At 32.3% G+C, this 23,410-nt stretch overlaps 1 protein-coding gene across 1 annotated transcript in view; it reads right to left on the reverse strand.

Annotated features, from left to right (window-relative positions):
• LOC105318780 (calpain-9) overlaps positions 1–23,011 on the reverse strand; it is a 61,584-nt gene extending 38,573 nt beyond the window's left edge. The window contains exon 1 of the mRNA XM_011416053.4: positions 22,824–23,011. The gene's annotated coding sequence lies outside the window, so the exon portion shown is untranslated. The remainder of the gene's footprint in view (positions 1–22,823) is intronic.
• Between the last annotated feature and the right edge of the window lie 399 nt (positions 23,012–23,410).

The following is a 23,410-nucleotide window of genomic DNA, read 5'->3' on the forward strand; positions in this document are numbered from 1 at the left end:
TTGTATAACATTAGAATGAACATATATCTCCACCACGGTGTAATCGTAGCAAGATATTTCAAATATGCCAATCTTACAAACTAAATGAATTTTATCAAAATTGTTTTAAAATTCTTGTCTTTAATAGTTCGGTGGAATTAGAAAACCGATCAAATTTATGAATACGTTTTGATAGATTTGTGGGGACTGTTTATTTTGGGGGGGTTTAAGGTCAATCATTGATTAAAAAATGGAATTAACTATGGGCTTGCATACCTTTGACGTGGTATATTTTACGATGTCTCTGTTTTCATTTTTTCTTGACCAGACGATTTTCTGCAAACATTTAACAACCGCGAGCATAAGCATCAAAATTAAATCTTTTTTTCTGCTTGAAACTAGAAGAGTATTTTAAAGTATATTCCTCTACTAAAAAACTTATCGTTTCTGAATTTAGTGTTAAAAAAAAATAATCAGGAAAAAGAAACTGACGTATTGTTTATTACTCATAATAAATACATTTTATAGAAATTACGATTTTTTTATCCAATTTATCATAAAAAAATAAATTTTCCAAGTTAAAACCATAGAAAAGTAACATGCGTAGCAAACCTTGGATTTTTAGACGCAAGATATCAAAGAGGTTTAAACAGCTTTGTTTATTTATCAAAATACTTTTCATGACGTTATATATATGTAAGATATAATTCATTAGATAAAACAAAGAAGTGTACCAAGTAAGAAATGATTTAGAACAACCACATATATATGGAATGCGGGAACATTACACACTTGCTTTTCAATTTAAATTAAGCATTAGCTAATCCCACCATCACACAATACTATCTATACAATACAAAGTTTATTCCAACGAGACCTTTTTAATTTTTAGAAGTATTTTATTCAAGTATATATATACATTGAAATGGATTGAAAAGCAGGCATAATGCCTATTTATGTTCTCTCCCGACCTTTTTCTAAGAATGACCTTTTTATCATAATAGGCTAAGCTTGTTTGTATTCTTCTAAAAAGAGTAAATGCTTAAAAAATGATTATTGTGGTTATTTTAAAGAACAATTATTACCTGGGAGAAGTGGAAAAGATATATTTCTACCAACATACAGGTCAAGGAGAATCTTCGCGAGCCCTGCATGTGTTTTGTTTACAGTAAATACGCATGCGTCGTAACACGTTGTGATGTAAACATGTATGAGTTATACGTAATTATTAATTCTAATGAAAAATTAGGATTTATATTATAGATAAATTTGTAATTTTCTAAAAGTTTAAACATTTCAAGTCGGTTTTATGATAAGATGCACCGCACCGCGTACTGTCTCCTTAATGAAGCGTATCCAGTTCTTTCGCGCATTCCAAATTAATAAAACAAATATACCTAATTAATTTTTCAATGTGTTAATTTCGTAATGTGATGACTATTTCGGTATATTTACGGCCCGCCAGAAGGCGGTCCGTTATTTGATATACATTACATTTGGATATTGTATCTACGTTTCTGCGGGATAGTTTTTTTTAATAAAATTAATATTATGCTTATTTTTATGAATTGAAAGTAAATTTGCATGTAGAAATATGTTTTATGCCTTTGAAAAATATTACACTTTTTTTGTTTTACTTGTAAATGTAAAGTAGGTAATATAGATGGCGTGTTTGGTGCGTATTTTATCGAGACTATAATCTATTCGGATAATGTCGGAGTTTTTCATTATTTTCAGAACAATGCATCGGGATCAGTATACAGAACATACTAAACATGAAATACTAAAGACCTGAATGACATGAAATCTTATATAAATAATGTATTTGAATTGCAACGTTCTGCGACAAATAAAATGATTTTAAAAAAAATTACCGTTAAAATTGTGCAGTTTCTACCAGATGACCATATGATCTTACATATGCATGTACCTTTAGAATAATCCATTTCTATTTTATTGTGTGGTGCTTTGAAATCATATAACTATTGTATTTAGTGTTAATTCAATACAATGCAACAAAAAATAAACAAAATCTTAAGTAAATAATCTCCAAGAGAATAATGATGAGTTGAACTCAGAAAAATGTACAAATAAACGTCTTCTCCATTACGTCATACAATGGCATTTAATGTTAGAAATGCATACAGTAACAAACTCGATTCTTAATAATAATTATCATCATAGTAAAATGTAAAAAGTGTTAATGTTTTTTGTGTAAACAATTAAGAAATAAGCATCATTTTTAGAAGGGCTTTATGGAAGATTTGATCAGGTTCCAACCCGTATTTATATTCCGATATACATCCAAAAATGATGCCTTATTTCTTATATTTACATTTGTTGCAAATTATGAGAATAACAATGCTCCATACTTTCTCTTTTGTGATGATCTAGAAAGCCGCTTCGATTAAGATGACGTAACAAAAATTAATGCAACAATGTTGTAAACATAGGATTTATCGTGATAAATAAATATGACACTACTTTTGACAAGACAACACTTTTTTTTTATTAAAAAGAGAAACAGAAAATAAAATTCACTTGAATAATTGAAAAAAAACCAACGATTGAAGCTTGGCGGAATAGTACCACCTCTATTGAAGTCGCAGAGCGGTTAGAAATTTAAAAACAAAGCCATTGAAAGTTGAGTTAGAGTCTACTTACTAAAGGCATTTTTAGGGGAAACTCTAACGCAGAATCAAATTCAAGAGCATAATGATTTCCTCCGACATTATAGAGGAAAGCGATTTTAACTTCGAAGTTCTATTTACAGAACAAATCTGACAGAAAAGCACAAGGTCTGGAGTTAAATTTCCTTGACTAGACTAAACACAAAAGGTCTGTGATATTGCGTTGGCAATTTTGACCGAGGCTTGTAATGAAGTCACATATGAATTTTAACTCGATTGTAATTTTCAAGAAAACGCCTCGTTACAATGTCGATCCATAAACATTCTGTTTACAGGCCTTACGTGTTATCAAACATGAATCATTTATCCCCGCAATTAATGTTAAGAAAATGAATGAATAAAACTTCGTATAACAAGATACAAATACGTTTATTTTTATGCCTAAATTATATTTTCATTACGATATCTAATTGGTGTGTTTCAGCACAAGTCGATTAGTTTGTGCACATAGAAAAAGTAGTGACCTAGATTATTCATGCGCTTCTTTGACCTCTTGACCCATAATGATGTTATGAAGGAAAAACATCGGATTGCACTAACAGCGTTACACAAGGGAAAACATTTGCAAGGGTAAATATTCAATGATGATTCATGCAACAGTTATATTTTTTGCGGCCCATTTGACGCTTGCGTCAATATTTTTTCTTGTTTTATCTTGAATAAAAGTTAGTAATAATAAATTCATGAAAAACACCTAATCATCAACTTTTACAGTCCTAACGTATTTAACTTTGCTTTGTAAGTATGATAAAAAGGTTCATAAGTCCATTTTTGAGGTTTGGGGCTTATATGTGTTGTCCTGAGGAGTTTGACCGAACTACATCGTGCATTCTTGTTTGCGTAGCAATTCTAATATTATTGACTGAAAAGTGTGTGAGTGCCTGTTGATATGAGTATAGAGCGGCATCGAAGTTCCCAGTGATTTGGTGACAGATACCAAGGATCTCCCAGGAGATGTCTCTGAAAAGTTCATTAATGTACAAACCCTGATCATTTTGAACTAGGGCATGTAGCTTGTCCAAAGCGGCTTGGGCTAATGCAGTATCAATATGTATATAACATAGGAACTCTAGAAAGTGTAGCATCACAAACACTGGGATAATTAATACAAAGTCTCTGTTCTGTAATGCGGACTGTTGTTCTGGTATAAGTTCATTGATATAACTGATGAAGTTGGCAAGTCCAATGTCCAATGCTACGGCCCGTTTCATCTTTGTTGACCAGGATTGTCCACCTAAAGCTTCAGTATACCTTCGTCCGTGTACAATATTCCGATACAATAATTGTGGTTGAGCTAACTTAATTTTTGTCATCTCAACTGCTGATAATGCTTCCATGTATCTCAATGTTTTGTAATGGTACATTGCAATATACAGGGTATCAGAAATACATCCAATCCTTGCTGCCAGTTTTAGCATACTACAGGAAATTTTGTCAGCAATGTGCAACTGTTTGTTGGCCCTGACACAATTGTTGTGTAATATAAACGCAATATTTTGAAGTCTTGTGGCTGTAATTTTTTGTAACATGACTTTTTGAGAAGGCGTCATTGGTGAATTTATCAAATATTCAGCTATTTTCATTAACAGAACAGAATTTTTTATGGCAGATAAGTCCATTCTCATAGTACAAAAAGTATTCATCTCCTTAAAAAGATTCACGTCGTTATAGATTTCAGATATTATCAAGTCCTGATATGTATAGATATTGAGCTTGGGATTACAAAGGGCACCTAGAATAGATGACCTAACGGAGGAACTCTGCAGCAGACAAGACAGCCCTTGTTTGTAATATTCATAAAGTTGCTGAAATAAACTGCATTGTTTGGAACCATGAACCTTTGCAAGAAACATATTGTTCTGAGGGATGAAAAAATTTGGACAGATCCCTTGATACACCCAATTTAGGAGGAGTTTCAAGCAGACCCAGAATCCTGCCAGGAGATTTTGAGGATACCAATGAGGCAATGTGTTTTGTTGAATCGCCCAGAAAACTACTGTTTTCATGTGATAGGAACATAACAAATTAACAGTTTCCTCTGATTGGAGGTTGATTGATGATAGGAATAGCTTTAGCAATCCATAAGTTAGAAACTGACAATGGTTCATCGCGTAAACAAGTTTACATTCTGCTCGAGAAAAGGAAATTCTCCACTCTTTATTTTCATGGGGTCCTAATGGGTGTCCTATTGCTACACAATGACATCCATTTTTTACTATATCATCTACAATTTCAGAATCAGGCCATGAGTGACATCTTCCTATCCACGAGAAGGCAGATGGTGGCCAAAAGTTACTAACAAAACACCAGGCATTGTCAAATTCTATTACTCCATCTATACCACTACAACAGGGTCCATGTGTAGTTGAATTTCCAGGATGTGCTACCGCTGAACGGGTACATTCTCTGTACATAGAGCTAGAAACATAAGGAATGTCACTCATTCTAACAATTGCTAATGAAACTCTCAGATTTGTTGTTGGAGTTAGCAGTTGAAGTAAAGAGAATCCTGGAGGACACTCAGAAGTGTCGGCCAGAATCAATGTTTGATTGGCTGTGTTGTAAACCTCGGACTGAGGAATATTCCAGATAATTTTGTGATCATTTAGCCACCACATTATGTCCTGATCTGATCCTTTCAATCTAAATCCTTCTCTTGAGCTCCCACTCAGCATCCTGGTAACTCCAGCACTAGTTGATAAACGTCTGTAAAAAAAATCCTTAAGGTCGCATGTCTCTCTCCGGATTGCTACTTCTTGTGAGGTCCCTAATTCTAGGCACAGTCCGCGAAAAACTGAATCTGATATTTGCTTAATTCCAGTCTGACTGAAATAAAAATAAAAATAAAAAATAATTAACTGAGATATATACTGATCAAAATTTCTAACGCCCCACTAATAATATTCTATTATGTAGAAAACTTAAACATCATATTCTGAGTCGTTGCAACTATTGTCTTCAGTTGAAAATAGTCATTTGTTCATGTCGAAAATAATTGTAATCTAGTTAGTAATTACTTGTTTGCATTTATTGAAAAGCGTGAAGTGCGTGTTCGATATGTTTTTCTGATGTGCTTGTCAGACAACTCAATTCGATCGATTAACTGCCTTTAGCTGCTTATAAAAAATATTAAACCAATTGAGTACTATGCGGAACATGTCTGCCCAAAAACCTTCAGCATCAGTAGGTATGGTCAACGCAGATCGCTGTTAATGATAGGCTTGTTTCTTTTCACAATATTTGCGTCATTTGCTTTAAACTTTTAAATTGATGTGCTAAATAATAAGGCAGGTATTCTAAATTCATTAGATTCATCACATATCGCTTGATATTTTTAGAAGACACCACAAATCATTTTCATGGTTGACCGGAAATCTAATGGAACCAAAAGTGTTGAAGACCTACAACGAAGGTTAAGACATCATGTAACAACACGTAAGCATGACTGCGACATAAGGATAACTCACCTTTCTGATATACACCCGACATCACATGCAACTGTTCGGCACATTTTGGAACAGTCGAATGGCCTGTCAGACCAAATTACCGAGATGAAGATGTAAAATTTTTTGAACAAATACGAATAAACAAAATAATAGTGCAATCAATTAAAACACAACCAGTGAAAATTTTTTAAAAACCTTACAAATGTAAAACAAAATACCTATTATATACGAACACACCCAACTCCCTACAAAAACCATAAAGCAATACCAATAGTAAAAGATAATCTCGAGAGGGAGACAGTGCCTAAGTATTAGACTTTTGCAGATCTAGACAACACAAACCAATAGAATAGCCTTCAACAAAATGTTTTTGTTCAATTGAGGAATCTCTATGAGAAGCTGTTTTACTGCAAATGGGGAACGCGCGAGGTATTGATATTGTGATTTTTACATGTATATCGTAGGGTATCTTTACCTTCTTGATTTTTTCATAAAGCTCTTGGTTTTCTATATTCTTTATATTCAATCATTGTCGTGGTCAAAGTGATGAGGATTAGAAACAAATGTTATACAAACGCCTAGGGCGTTAGAAATTTTGACTTGTATATATTTTTACGAAAATGTATGTTGTGTGTATTTTGAGAGTTGTCACTTTGTAATTTTTTGTTGTCTGTATTGATATTAGTAAAGTCCTATTTCTATGCTCAAGAAATAAATCTTCAAAGCTTTCAAATATATTTCACCTATTCTTAGGATATTTCATACATATTTCATACATATACGTCCAGAATCAGTGCATGTATATACATTAAAATTGTTTTGCAACTGCATATATGCACATTCCCCCATAATACGATGATATTTTACGAACTGGCAAATAAGGTGACACTCAGTTATAATTGTTATTCCTTATTTATTAAAATAGTAATCCTTTAATACCCGATATCATTTAATACTAAAAGGCCAGACATTCGTTGGTGATAACATGGGTGACAGTTTTTATGATTCTCTATTTATTTCAGATTGTATTTTAACTAAAAAATATGTTTTAAAAATCAACAATAATCCATAGGCGTAAAATCGCTCTTTATCGTCATCTGAAGATAATTTTAACTTTTCACTTGAACTTAAATGTTGGTTTAAGATCACGTATGATAACTGTCCATGAAAAGCTTACTGTATGAGGATCATTTATCAGCTAATTGATAAACGAGTTTATCAATATCAAATTCCACGGTTTTTTGTTGTCATTTTCTTTTTTCAACAGTCTGAGAGTAAAATACGTGCTACGTTTTAAACAATCCAATAAATTCCGTTTGTAACAATTATCAAAATTAACCTACAATACAATCCTCACTGAACATAAACACGTGTTACCACATTATATCACATTTAAATTAACATTAAGACACTCTCTTGCACTATATAAAATTCATAATGTTCACTTATTTGAAAATTAAAGTTATCTTTCCATCATCCATACCTCATCCTTCCTGGATAAAGTTAATAAAATTAAACTTTGACCCCCAACTTCCTCAGCATCTTGGAGAAAATCTGATCTCCTCCTCATCTCCATAAATTGGCTAATCTCAATCATTTTCTTTTCAAAAGATACTGTTATTCCTATAGAAATGTTCGTTTATTGCATTCTCATTCTATATCCAGAATATTACTTAAAACAGTGTTTGTATTTAAAGTACTTCATTAATTCAACACTGCATCCTTGAGTTTTGAATAATAAGAAATCCTGTCTTTAACAGAGAAAGACATTAAAATTGTAAATGATTTTCACTAGTAGAGTTACTGAATTCGAAATGGTCGCAACACCGCTTCTAAATCCTTGCACATACCCAAAACTGTTTAATGAGCAAAAAGTAATTCATAAGACCACATCTTTTTTTTAGATTTAAAAAAAGGTATTATGAGCATTGTAAACAAGTTTACCTGATACTGTCCATTATTTGAACAAAAGACGCAATGTTTAAAGTCTAAATAAAAGACTACAACTGTGCATTCCGAAAAGAACTGATCGACGCCCGACGACTTATCTCCTTTAAATAAAGAAGTCAAATATTGTAAAATATTATTTCGCAAACATTTCTCAGGCACGTTACACCCCCTTTAGCCGCCTCCCTCGACTTTTTGAGGAGCATCTATTTTTTTGTTTTGTACTTTTAATTAAAAAGAATAAACACATAGTAAACATTGTGTTCTGTCCAACTATGCATTTTGTACATGCCCCCCAAAAACAGGTGTTGTTTACTGACATGCTTTTAAGCGATATCACTGTCAGTAGATAGACATTTTACATGTTTACATCGACTCAAGATCTGACCGTTCGTGGGTTTTTAATTACTTGTATCAAAGAGCGACTGTCTGAACTATTGTTCACTTGAATGCTTGCATATCATTCGTTTTTCACTATTTCTGAAAGTTGAAATTAAATATTCTGTAAAATTTGACTGATTTTTTATCGTGACAGTTATTATAAAGTAAGAAGTAATAAGCATTGCGAACGTACACTTTTGTAATTTCAAGGACACAAGGTGGGAAACTTTTAGCGTTTTTAATCTTAGAAATGTTTTTTTTTTTTTTAAATAGATACATTCTCATGAGCTGTTCAAGTTCAAAAATACCATAAATTCTTCCTTTGGTAAATTATACTTAAATTTAAAAAGATTTCTAAAATGAAAAAGCAAAATCAGTCACAAGTAGTTTAATTTTGCAGAAAAATAATGAATAGCGATTAAACTGAAATTCAACCCATCGTCTAAATTTGCCATTCAACAGTATTAAACTTGTTTGATACAAATGAGGAAAAGGCGTTATACTTTCACTGAAAAGACTTGGCGTTTACATACATTGGCTTGGCGTGTTTGTCCCGACTAAACTTGTATTCTTCTATGCGCAGCAATTCTTACATTGTTAAATTCAAAATGTGAAAGTGACTGTTGAAATGAATAAAGAGCGGACTCAAAAGCTCCAGTGATCTGTTGACATATCCCAAGGATTTCCCAAGAGATGTCTTTGCATAGTTCAAAAATGTAATAACCTCGATCATAGTGAACAATGGCTTGTAGTTTGTCTAGAGCCTCTTTGGCTAATTCCGTATCAATGTGTCTATAACACAGAAACTCTTAAAAGTGTAACATTACAAACACTGGAATAATTAATAAACAGTCTTTCTTTTGTAGAGAGGACTGTTTTTCCGGTACAAGTTCTTTGATATAACAGACGAAGTTGTCAAGTGCAATATCAAATATTACAGCCCGTTTCATTTTTGTAGACAATGACTGTCCAACTAGAGCCTGAATATACCTTCTCACGCCTAACATTTTCCGATACAACACATATGGCTGAGCTAACTTTATTTTTGTCATCTCCATTACTGATCAAGCTTTCAGATACCTGAATGTTTTGTAATGGTATATTGCGGTGAACAGCTAATCAGAAATACACCCAAACCGAAATGCTATTTTCAGCATGCTACGTGAATGTTTGTCAACATTATTTATCTGTTTGTTGACACAAGGGCTAGAGCACTTGTTGTGTAATCTAAATGCAATGTGCTCAAGGACCGTTGCTGTAAATTTCTGTAACATGACTTTTTGACATGGTGTCAGTGGTGAATCTATCAACAGTTCAACTCTCTTAATTGCTATAATAGAACGTTGCATTGAAAACGATTCTGTTCCAAAACCCATAAATCTAAGCATTTCATTGAAAAACATCGCATCGTTTAAAACCTCCGACACCATCATGTTCTGATCTGTACAAATATAGACTATGGGATTGTTAAGTACAGTTATGACATATGAACTAATTGATGGACATAGTAACAGACAAGCTAGCCCTTTGCTGTAATATCCATGTAGCTGTCTAAGCAAACTATACTGTTTTGAACCATGGACCTTCGCTAGAAACATATTGTTTTGAGGGATGAAAAAGTTTGGACAGATTCCCTCATACACCCATTTAAGGAGGAGTTTCAAGCAGACCCAGAATCCTGCCAGGAGATTTTGAGGACACAGGTGAGGCAATGTGTTTTGTTGACTCGCCCAAAAAACTACTGTTTTCATGTGATATGAACACAACAAGTTAACAATTTCTTTTGAGTGTAGGTTGATAACCTCCATTTGAAATAGCTTTAGCAATCCGTAAGTTAGAAACTGACAGTGGTTCATCGCGTAAACCAGTTTATACTCTGCTTGAGAAAAAGAAATTCTCCACTCTTCATTTTCATGAAGTCCTATTGGGTGTCCTATTGCAACATAATGACATCCATTTTTTACTATATCATTAACAACTTCAGAATCAGGCCATGAGCGACACCGGTCTTTCCACGACAAAGCAGATTTTGGCCAAAAGTCAAAAGCAAAACACCAAGCAAAGTCATACTCTAATTTTCCAAGTACACCACTACAACAGGGTCCATGTAAAGTGAACTTTTTAAGATTAAACAAATTATGTGCTAAAAGATTTAATTCTTAGACTGTCATTTATTCTGACACTTGCTAAATCCATAAGTGAATCTGTTGGTGGAGTCAATAATAACTTAAGCAAAGTAAACCCTGGAGGACACTCAAAACTATCCGCCAAATCCAACGTCTGATCGCTTGAATGGTAGAATTCAGATTGAGACATATCCCAGATCACTCTGTAATTATTTTGCCAGTACATATAGTCCATATCTGAGCCCTTTATTCTCATTCCTTCTCTCGCGCTTCCACTCAGCATCCTTGTTCTTTTCTATGACGATATACGACTGTAAATCAGATCGTAAAAGTCTGCTGTCTCTCTTCAGATTGCTATAAGCTGTGAAGTACTCGGTTTTGAACACAGTCCACAAAAAACCGATTCTGATATGTGTTGGAATCCTTGCTTATTGTGAAATAAGATAATTGAAGAAACATATTTGAAAAAGATCAATTTTATCATTCATTCAAGTTTTTAGAAAACATGTGGGGTAGGTACAATGTATTTTGTCTACTTTTTTCGTGTACATATGATTTTAGTGTGTATCGATGTAATTTATGTTATATTTCTATCCTCTATATAAAAATAACAGACGGGTTTTAAAGTATCTTTATCGTCATATAGCATATACTATACATGGACGGAATATGTGATAAATATTTGTACACTGTTTTCGAAATACATACAAAACACATGGCATTCATTATACTATGACATTTTACGAACTGACAATAAGGTGACAATTTTATGTTGATATTTTAAATGAGATAAATTATTGCATTTTCAAATTAATGTGTATTAATTCAAAAATGCGATATTTTATCTGATTTAAAATTTGTAATTTTTTTTATCGTGGGTTTATTTAAAATTAATCTCTATTAAACTTAATAAATTTTAAATGAAAACAAAGCAACAGTATAGAATAATTCAACGAAAAATTATTCAGTATTATCTTTTATTTCTTCACTTTATCTTGTCTTAAAATATCATACCGATAATTTTTTTTGTTATAAAGTTGAAACAAATTGCTACCTATTTAAACTTGATTTCTTTGATGATTTTTTTATTACTATTGAAAATATACAAAAAAATTCAAGCTACTTTATTTATTCCTTGCTTATGCAATTACTTTTTAACCGAAGGAGTTAGTTCAAAATAAAGCCATCTATCTGCGCATAGTTTTTGTTTTGCTTTCATATGTTAGTTTAGATGTAGGCCAAATATATCGTTCAAAAATGTGGTTGTTTGATTTTATATGACCGAGAATAGCCGAATAGTTTATTAAAATGTTTAAAATTGAGTTAAACGATATCATAGCGATTCCAGTACACAATATCGATGATTACAGTATAGAATAGGTTGTACTCACACTCGAGCTGACCCATTTAGAGTCGAGAATGCCATTCTTTGAAATGCCGAAAACAGCTCTTTAAATGTGTTAATCGTTTTGAGTTACTGTCTTACCAACTGAGACTTGTACCATATAATCGTCAAACTATATGAGTAAAAAGGTCTCCTAAATGTCTACTGATTTACTTCCTATTAAGAGTATTTTCATGATAACTTATATTCTTCAATTATTTTACAGGAAAATAGAGTGAAATTACAAATGGTACCAATATCTGGAAATCAATAATTAAAATTCAGCAATTAAAAAAACAGTATACGATTTTATTTCCTCTTTTTGCTATTTCAATAAAATCGTGATATGGTTTGACTACAAAAAATAAAAACATTTAATGAAAAGGAAGCTTTCGTAATTTTGTTCATTTTGTGAAATAGAAACTTAATGAAGAGAGTTACTTTTTTATTTGAAATATCTTTCTACGTAATCCGTTTCTATTTTCAGTTTTTTAACAGTGCAAAATAGATGCAAATTTTTACACAATCCAATTAATTACTCGTATGCATCTAAGATAAAAACTAACAGTACAATCCTCACTGATAATAAAAATGTGTAACCATAATTGTATAACATTAGAATGAACACTGACGAACGTTCAAAATAATACTGTTAACCAACTTTTATTCGCATTCGAGAATTTTTTAAGGATGTCCTCTAGAGCCTAATTGTCGAAAATATTTCTCACTACAGATCAGTATTTGCCATGTACGAGGGTTGATCCAAAAATAATTTCAAAGATGCGAAAAAATCGGCGAAAAGTAACAAGAATTCGTGCTGTGAAAAATATCCACCTATTTCAATTCAGATCTAATGAAGTTGTAATAAAACAAACAAGTATACATAAGGCTTGATTGGGATATTAGTAGCTGAAAACCAGTTCATCTCATGTTTATCGCGAAATAAAATCGTCGCTAATAATAGTTGGTTTACAGTAAACTTTATTCCCAACCTCTACAACATCTTGGGAAAATCCGATTTTCCTTAATCTCTATTATTCAGTGGGCTTCAATCATTTTTAAATGATACTGTTATGCATATCAAAGTTTGGTTCATTGCATTCCCATTTTCTATACCGGCCAAAATTTCTAACGCCCCACTTTTATTTTTCTATTATTAACAAAACTTAAGCATCAGCATTGAGTCATTATTATAGTACATTGTAAAAATAATTGGAATAACGAACAATATAATGCAAACACTTACCTGGGGCGTTAGAAATTTTGACTAGTACATGTTTATGTCCAAAATAATAAAACAGTCCTTGATTTGAATGCATCACTAAAATTTGAATAATAAGAAGCGTCCTCGTTAAAATGTTGCTCACTTGTAGAATTAATGGATACGAAATATTTACATCACCACTCCATATAATCCTTTTACATTTCTGAAAACTGACCAATAAGGAAAGAATTCTATGCAAGATAAGATTAGGAATTAACATAGTATTATTAGCACTATAACAGTTTCCCTAATACTGTTTATTCTAAGAGTAAAAGAGATAATGTTTTAAGTAAAATGTAAGACAAAAAGAACTGATCCACACCTGACGGCTTATCTCCTTCAGACAAACTAATCAGGTATCGTGAAATATTATTTTTTATCATCTCAATCATGTCGAGATATCATGTTTATCTCAATATGCGGTGGATATCACTCATGGGATAATTTTTTGATATTCCACTGTGTGTTCTTACGCCACGTGACGTCATAATTAAACATTACGTAGCTTCAGGCGGATGATTGACGTAGAATGAAAAAGTAACAAAACAATTCAGTTGAAAAGTGTAGAGTTATAAAAGAGAAGCATTGAATGCTGTTTTATTTTTTTCCAAGAATCTATAGATATATGCTAAAAAATGAAATGTTTGTTTGTTTTATCTTTAAGGAACTTTTTTCCGTGCGTAAAGTTGTCGACGTTTTGCAGTAAATGTGTTGTGCGGCTAACATTTATAATTTTATAGAAACCATTGAGATTTAACAAAAGATGTTATAAAAAGAATTTGTTATAATTTGCGATGGTATATGATTTTCATCCAACTCGTTGTTTGTTTTCTATCCCCTCGCCAAGGTTTGGGGATAGAAAACACACAACTCGTTGGATAAAAATCAGATACCATCGCAAATCATGAAAGAACCTATGTGTAAATTTATCAATATCTCTTTTCACCTACTAAACGTTTTCCTAAAGTGTTTACCATCACAACGTGATAAAGATCAAGGCTTGGAAGTTTCTCAAACAGGTTTTGCAGCCACCTTAAACTGAAAAATAAAGGTATGGATTTACAACTATCTTAATGATACAAACACCAAAGTTGCTTTGATTACTTTTATACCAGACGATAAAATATCCAAGAAAAATGTTCTCATGTAGAGTCGTGTAAGCTTCAAAAACTTGATAACTATAAAGCAAGATAACAATTAAAAACACATAAAGACTGTACAATGAAAAGCAAAAAGGATGAGGTTCAATAACATACCTTTTTAAAGAATAAGGTAGCTAAACACAGTTTCGTATAAAATCCAGGGGGTTTTTCTCTGGGGAAAAGCATGATGGGTAGGGATTTTCCTGCTATTTTTATGCGGTATACATGAAAATCAAATTTTTAAACTCTCAGTTGCACAATATAGTGAATTATCTTTCGAATACATGAAAAAAGTATGTAGAAAAATTTTAAAAATTAATTTTGTGAGACTCTAAAATAAAGGGCGGTAACTCCAAAAACATCCCGATTTTACACATGCAGAATTTCATGAATTTTTTAGCGGGTAACATAGCTCTTTAAAAAGCTGGCGAATGTACCCTGAAAATACTATGAAATGATGCCTAAGGACTTGTTCTTGAAAATGTACAGAAACAAAACTGGCTGGTTTGGTTGCATTCTGCTTTTAGGGGGAGCCTAAAATGCATGGGTGTACTGCATTTAGAGGCATCCTTTTGTCCATTTTCCGCATGTTTTGAGTGCCAAATAAATTCTAGCATTAAGTTACATGTGCATTATTTTTAAATATTTACAAAATTCACGATTTTATCTTTCTATTGATGTATAAATATATATGTAACATATTTTAACAATTTATTTTTATAGGGGTCAGTTTTGCTTGCCCCTCATCTGAAAACGTCCTTATAACGTTACATATAAAACTGTGTTTTGCACCCTTAAGGGAACACATACTATAACGTTAATCTGTCTTTATCTTACAAAATTGCTGCGTTAGCATTTTTGTTCAGTCGGTAGAGTTTTAGTTTGACCCTCAAGCATTAAATAAATGTAAAACATGCTTTGTGCATGTTTCATTTCTCACTTTATGACGTTGGATATATGATTGTGTATTGTGACGTGTTGTTTTACATTGTGATGCATTAGCATTGTGACATTTTTAAGTGTGACGTCATGTCAACAAAGCCGCTCCGATCATGAGTTCATAACTTTTAGTTCCAATAATAGAATAGAGAGAATATGATACACTTAGTTTATGTGTATGTGTATTTAATTATGTGTTAAAATGAGTATCCGGTTATGGACTTTTGAGCCGCTCTATTAATTCAACAAAATTTCATATGAAATGATTACACATGTGTGCATAATTCAAATAGACAATTGTGTAAAGTATCCGAAATTGTTTTAGACGGGGGGGGGGGGGTGTAATTATTTTTTTTAAAAATGTGTTTGTCATCAGTATCAAATGCGCAGTACCATTGGTTATGTTCAATTCATTAAACAAAGTAGAATTAGTAAGTGGAAAGTCAGTTTTGAATTTTGAACTGCACAGTCGTGTTCGAAAGGTCTATCTTTGTATTTGACACATCCTACTTAAATGACAATATCTCGGCCATTTTTTCACTAAATTCAACTTTGCGTACACCAAAATGTTTGTAATATTCTCCTCTTTGCATCAAAGCATTAAAAAGTGGCATACAAAAATATTTTATTTCCTTTAAGGTAGCTAAACACAGTTTCGTATAAAATCCAGGGGGTTTTTCTCTGGGGAAAAGCATGATGGGTAGGGATTTTCCTGCTATTTTTATGCGGTATACATGAAAATCAAATTTTTAAACTCTCAGTTGCACAATATAGTGAATTATCTTTCGAATACATGAAAAAAGTATGTAGAAAAATTTTAAAAATTAATTTTGTGAGACTCTAAAATAAAGGGCGGTAACTCCAAAAACATCCCGATTTTACACATGCAGAATTTCATGAATTTTTTAGCGGGTAACATAGCTCTTTAAAAAGCTGGCGAATGTACCCTGAAAATACTATGAAATGATGCCTAAGGACTTGTTCTTGAAAATGTACAGAAACAAAACTGGCTGGTTTGGTTGCATTCTGCTTTTAGGGGGAGCCTAAAATGCATGGGTGTACTGCATTTAGAGGCATCCTTTTGTCCATTTTCCGCATGTTTTGAGTGCCAAATAAATTCTAGCATTAAGTTACATGTGCATTATTTTTAAATATTTACAAAATTCACGATTTTATCTTTCTATTGATGTATAAATATATATGTAACATATTTTAACAATTTATTTTTATAGGGGTCAGTTTTGCTTGCCCCTCATCTGAAAACGTCCTTATAACGTTACATATAAAACTGTGTTTTGCACCCTAAAGATGATTTAAAGAATATAGGATCTCTCATGATTTGCGATGATATATGATTTTTTAATCCAACGAGTTGTGTGTTTTCTATCCCCGAGAGTTGGATCAAGAGGAGAAAGAGGAAAGTCTTTGAGCATAATTTTATAGAGATAATTATTCGCAGGAACTATTCTGTGCAATATTTGATATTGCATCCATTGTAGTTTAGATTTAAGACTAACTTTAAATGGAAAATCAAAAATATTCCCCATGTCTGATTCACTTATTTGTGATAGTATCAAACATATTTCTATATGTATTTATTCGTTTTATCTATTTCATTATCCTTTTTGTTAAACACAGTCTTAAATTTTAAATAACCGCTGCTTACACTGCACAACTGGATTGAGTTGACAAAGTAAAGTATTTCGTTTTTATTGGTTCTCTAACTTGATTGGTCTTTCTCATTTTCATTATCCAATAAAAATTCTCAATTTGATATAAATACCATTCAAAGTAAGTAAAATTAGGCAGTACCAGCACTTCATTTTCCACATCATCGGTTAATCCAGCGTGTATCTGCTGCATCTTGAGGGTTGTTAATATCATATTTACTTATATATTTTTTTACTACCATGATAGTGATTAGGGCATTTTATTTTTATTGCAAAGTTTATACTTTATGGGTTTTTTTTTTTGGGGGGGGGGGGTGGGGTTGTGGATTTTTTTTTTTGCAGTTAGACTTGTCATAGTAATTTCTAAAACTTGTTTGTAAGTTCAAATGTAAAATTGTTACAAAAAATGTTTTTATACTATAAATGAATGCTGGAGTAACGGTTGCTTATTGTCAAAGATTTCAGAAACTAAACATATCAAATGTATATTTAAAACTGTATTTTATGTCTAATGTATTATTTTTTTGCTTATAGGTCAATGCTTTATCTATTTATCTTAAAAAAATAAAGAGAAGATGAATGGTTGTACTGTCATGGCTTTATTATAAATAAGTATGATATAATTATTACAAATTTAAGCACAGTTAATTAAACACAATTGATAACAGATTACACAAAATATACAGGCAATTCAGGGATTACAATGCAAATGCCAAAACAATGGATGGCGCCGATCCTCAACTGGCATTTGGCAGCCAACAGTTCAATTCAATGTCAATGAGCCATAAATTGCTGGTAACCCTGAAAGGAGGACAGCAGTTAACCAGCGATGGCTTGTATGGCAATTCTGTATCACTCGCAAGGACCGACGCAGAGATAAAGCCATGACGATGAGGAGACTGGATTCTCAGCTGAAAGCATACAAGTAAACCAGCAGCAAAAAGTAAACACAATTAGTTAATAGTAAAAAAGACAATACTTGGGCAATCTATCCTAATATAAAAACTTAACATTAAACACCTAATCTAAGAGAAATAAGGGGAAGGGAGGATGGGTGTTGTCTTGATGAAAAAGAGGAAGATGCTATTTTTGATATGCGCATGTGCGCAAGGATTGGGTGAAGCAGGATTATTATAGTTGGGGGAGTTATCTCGCTTGCCACCATATGTGCATTCTTCTTCGATAAATGGAATTTACCACATAGGGTAGTAAGTTCACTTAATAAATTGACTGAAACCATCAACTGCCTCCTTTCTGCTCGGTTTCATGTTTATTCTTTTTCTTTTCATTTTATTACAGAGGTAATATCGTTTTTCTTTTCTATAATAAGTATATTGTACATAGCTTTACATCCTTCTTCATTTTTGTAAAACACTTTTAGAGGCATTGGTATAGATGGCTGAATATTTTGTTTTACTTGTGTCATATAACAATGATTATTAATATATATCTCCATATATTAAAAAATTGCTTTTCTCGGTCATAAATATTCAACATAATTATGTTTTACATTAAAATTTTGAGTTTATAATTGATTCATTTTATGGTACCATGAAATTACCATTCGGATCAAAAAGGTCAATAGTACAAATCATACCATTGTTGACATATTGTTATTAAAATACAAATGCCTTGTTTATTCTAATGTTTGGGTTATGCCATAAATGTTCAAATGGAATAAAGTCTTTCATATTTGTTTCATTCCGGAATTGTTTTTTACGATAAGTTATAATCCGGATTAATTTGTTGCGTATCCTTCTCCGAGGATATAGAACAGCTTCCGCTCCACGAGCACCATTTTCAAATGTTCGGAACTACGTTCCTTTAATTTTTTTGGTGACATAGAGACCCCACAGTGCTTTTATTTTTATATTTTGTATATGATTTATAGATTTATAAATAGTATATTTCTCTTTCTTTTTTTTGACCTGTGTGAAATTCCATTAATATATTTTTTTTCTATTTGAATTGCCTCTGTGTACTTCGTGCAGTAAACAAACGTGTTTCATATCTACGATATGTATTAAAGCTTTAACTTGATTTAATGCAAGTCAATGTAAATGAAGTTCAGTGTTTATTATACATGTATCGTATCCCTCCAAGAGGTTTATACAGTTTTGTTTATTTATCAAAATACTTTTCATGTAATTATATACATGTAAGATATAATTTAAAATTTAAAATTTAGAACAACCACATATATATGGAATGCGGGAACATCACACACTTGCTTTTTCAATTAAAATTAAAGCATTAGCTAACCCCACCACCACATAATAAGATCTATACAATACAAAATTTATTCCAACAAGACTTTTTCTAAGAATGACCTTTTTTAATCACAAAAGGCCAAGCTTATTTGTAATCTTCTTTGTAAATCTAATGAAAAGGTTCATAAGTCCATGGTTGAGGTTTGGGGCTTATATGTTTTGTCCTGACGTGTTTGTCCGAACTACATCATGTATTCTTGTTTGCGTAGCAATTCTAATATTATTGATTGAAGACAAGTGTGTGAGTGCCTGTTGATATGTGTATAGAGCGGCATCCAAGTTCCCAGTGATTTGGTGACAGATTCCAAGGATCTCACAGGAGATGTCTCTGCTTAGATCAAAAATGTATAAACCCTGATCATAGTAAACAAGGGCATGTAGCTTGTCTACAGCAGCTTGTAAAGCGGACTGTTGTTCTGGTAAAAGTTCATTGATATAACTGATGAAGTTGTATAGTGCAATATCCAATGATAAAGCCCGTTCCATTTTTGTAGGCCAGGATTGTCCACCTAAAGCATCATTATATCTTCTTACGTGTACAATTTTCCGATAAAATAATTGTGGTTGAGCTAACTTGATCTTTGTCATCTCAACTGCTGATAATGCTTCCATGTATCTCAGTGTTTTGAAATGGTACATTGCAATAAACAGCGTATCAGATATACACCCAATTCTGGCTGCCAGTATAAGCATACTACAGGGAATTTTGTCAGCAATGTGCAACTGTTTGTTGGCCCAGACACAATAGTTCTGTAATATAAACGCAATGTTTTGAACGTTTGTGGCTGTAAATTTTTTAGCAGGACTTTTGACAAGGCGCCAAGGGTGAATTAATCAAATATTAAGCTGTTTCCATTAACATAACAGGATTTTGTATGGCAGAATGGCACTTTCTAATACTAAATAAAGTATTCATCTCATTAAAAGGATTCATGTCGTTATGGATTTCAGGTTTTATGAAGTCTTGATGTGTATAGATATGGAGCTTCGGATTGCAAAGAAATGAATGACCTAACGGAGAAATTCTGCAGCAGACAAGACAGTCCTCTCAATTACATATGTGTGGCAATTTGATAATAGAAATTTCTCAAATCCGTGAATTATTCATAATTCGTGGGCGATGAAGGGCAACAACTTGATTTAGTGAACAAGATAATTGATATTAATATATTATTTATCTAGCATTCCCTTCGTCCTTCAAATCATTCGGTCTCTGAAAAAAATAAATGCACGTACATTTCTTTTATAAATTTGATATAAAATACTAATCCTTTTTTTAGGGATTAATTGTCTATTTTTAAAGGGTTGAGTAATTTGGCAGATCACCTTCAAATGTTAGATCACAAAATCCATTTAATTTGAAATGTTCCAAAATACGTACTTAAATTCTTAAAATTAATTTATTCAACAGCGGATGTCTCCTAAATGATCGAAAAATTTACTTTGTTTTATTAACCTTTCTCGTTATAGCCGCACACGAAAGAGAGAAATGCTTTGATATCTCAAAATTCATTCGAGCTTTCCGCTGTATGGTGCGTATTTTTGCTTTTCTTTATATTTATAATCGAAATCTCGCCATAGTACGATTTTGTTGATGATTATCTCATAGCATACATAGCTATTAAATGGCCAACAATTTTTAATCTGTTTCCTTTATATCTAAAAGACAAAAATACTCTGTGGGACAAGCCGTAAGAGAATGCATCGTAGAAAAAAACTATCCCGTGGACCTTGCACAAAATCAATATATACATATAATGTACTTGTGCATTCTCAATAATAAAGGCAGCCATAAAAGAAGAATTCACGAAACGTATGCGAATAAAATATTCACAATCCCAAGCAGAGTATATCCATATAGGTAAATATCAGACCTAAAGTTAAATAGAGAATTTACAGAAATGTACATCGATTTTTCCCCTTGCTTTCTGCATTAAAAATTTTTATAAGAGAGTACCTAGTCTTGCGTTACATGTAGTAATAAGTAAAGACGCATTATTTTAAAAATGTAATGGAAATGTCTAGAATTATTTATGGAAGTATATAAATGCGTATAAAATATTGTGAATTTGAGTTTATAACTCTTTATGTTTGATTTTTTCATCATCTGCGAAATATTCACAATAAAGGGTTTAATGTGCATATTATTGGCAACGAAATGAGTGAAACATTAAATTCTTGAGCAGAAATACAGAAAATAAAATCAAATTTACTAAATACTATATGTCTATGTGGTGAAATGAAATATAGGATTGATTTGAAACTCGGGTATAAAATATATGCTTGAATGCCAAAAAAAATCCAAAAACCAAAAACGTTGTATGAGTTTCTATTGTCTGTCTCCGCATCATTAATAAAATTTTCAATCGCGTAATAATTATTTTCCAATTACATTGACGCGTTTTATATCATAAAACTTTTTAAAAGTGTGTGTACAAATTCTGACGTAATATTAATTTTATGATTCATGGGACATTTCCTTGTGTGTGGAAATATATCGGTTATTAATTTGGTATTTCTGATTTATTTACTAATATATATGTAGGCAAACGTTCAAACGTCCTTAAAGAATCTGCAGTTTAATTACTGCCTGGTATAATGTCACATTTGTTGAAGAAACTTCGTGCATGGAAAACATGAATAAAGGACAGGTACTCGATCGATACGATGGGATAACAAGCTCTGTTGATAAATGAACGCGGTCTACTCAAAGCATGTGTAGAGAAATTAAGATCCATTGGTTTTTTTATGAAGCGAAATGTACCATGTTTACGAACATTCATAAATGAATAAATGATTTTTAGTCTTTTGCCGACAAATACGGCATAAGGGTTAGGTATGGAATCCACTATTTATTGATCACGTGTATACTGTGTGTGTAATGTATTGCTTTCGTACCTCTACGAATAATTTTGTACATGTGAAGCTGATAATATTTTTCTCTTTTACATCATCATACAATATTCATCATACATATTCTTCTTATTTTTCACAAGCAAGTATCAAAATCGCGTTTACAAACTGCATTAATCAAAAGAACTCAAATTAAACAAGTTTTGATTAATATTTGCTCAATATATCTACTTTTTGTATATTTAAATGATATTAATATAGAGTGTTACATTCGTCATAAAAACCGAAAACATTGAAATCAACGCAACAGACATATTTAACCGTCTCATGATTTTTTTTGTTCCTCATCAAATCACCACCATTTCAGCAGGACTACATGTAATTGGTTTATTTAACGTTCGATTCGCGCCAGCCAGCTTTTGTATTTAGAACGATTTAAATAAAGTGTCAAAGGACAGACCCTACTCAAGTCCAATGAAGGCTATTTCGAAACAAGTGTTCAATGTACGTCTGTATAATTAATACGGTGTTCAAGATCATATTACCACTGAACAAAAATAAGCATGTTTTCGAATGGTCAATTTCGTTCCCAAGTAATCCAACTGTACCCGAAGAAACTGTTGATGTGCCCCCCTTATTATATTTTTACCTCCGTAAATACCCTTCTCTCTCTCTCACCCAAACTGTCTTTCGTTCTGTCACAAAGATTACGTAAACATGCGTAGATCTTACCTGCAATGGGTCGTAGAACGTAAATAATAATATCCCGAATAACTCTCTCAGTGGACGGTCTTTCCGAGTGGAATAAATAAACGTAAAATTCACAATTCACTGATACGACATTCAATAGAATTGGGGATGGCCGGATATCATAATCGGAGAAATTTACAGCGATCGGCTACACCGCCAGGGACATGGCAACATGTAAACAACAACATTAAATGGACCAAGAACGGTAACTCGCTGATCACGAAGTCGACACCGAAATATAGAAAGTAGTCCCATTTAACTGTAAAATGTATCGATCTTTTAATGTTATTCAAGAATGTCAGATTTGTTTTTACCTGGTTAGAACTTTTCCTTTTTTCCTTTTTACATTGTTACTTCATAAATTATGAAGTTATTGGAAAGCATGTTGTAATTTTGATTTACACTAAGTCATGCCGATCGAATGCTTGACCTATTAGCACTAATAGTAGATATTGTGTATTTACCGGGCAGATCGTAGTATGTATTGTCGGCGGTAGGCTGACTGGGATATTGAAATGTTAGACTGGATTTAGCAGATGAACGTATTTTATATGTACATACAGAACGAT

Source organism: Magallana gigas, chromosome 10, assembly GCF_963853765.1.
Source record: "Magallana gigas chromosome 10, xbMagGiga1.1, whole genome shotgun sequence".
Taxonomy (NCBI): Eukaryota; Metazoa; Mollusca; class Bivalvia; order Ostreida; family Ostreidae; genus Magallana; species Magallana gigas.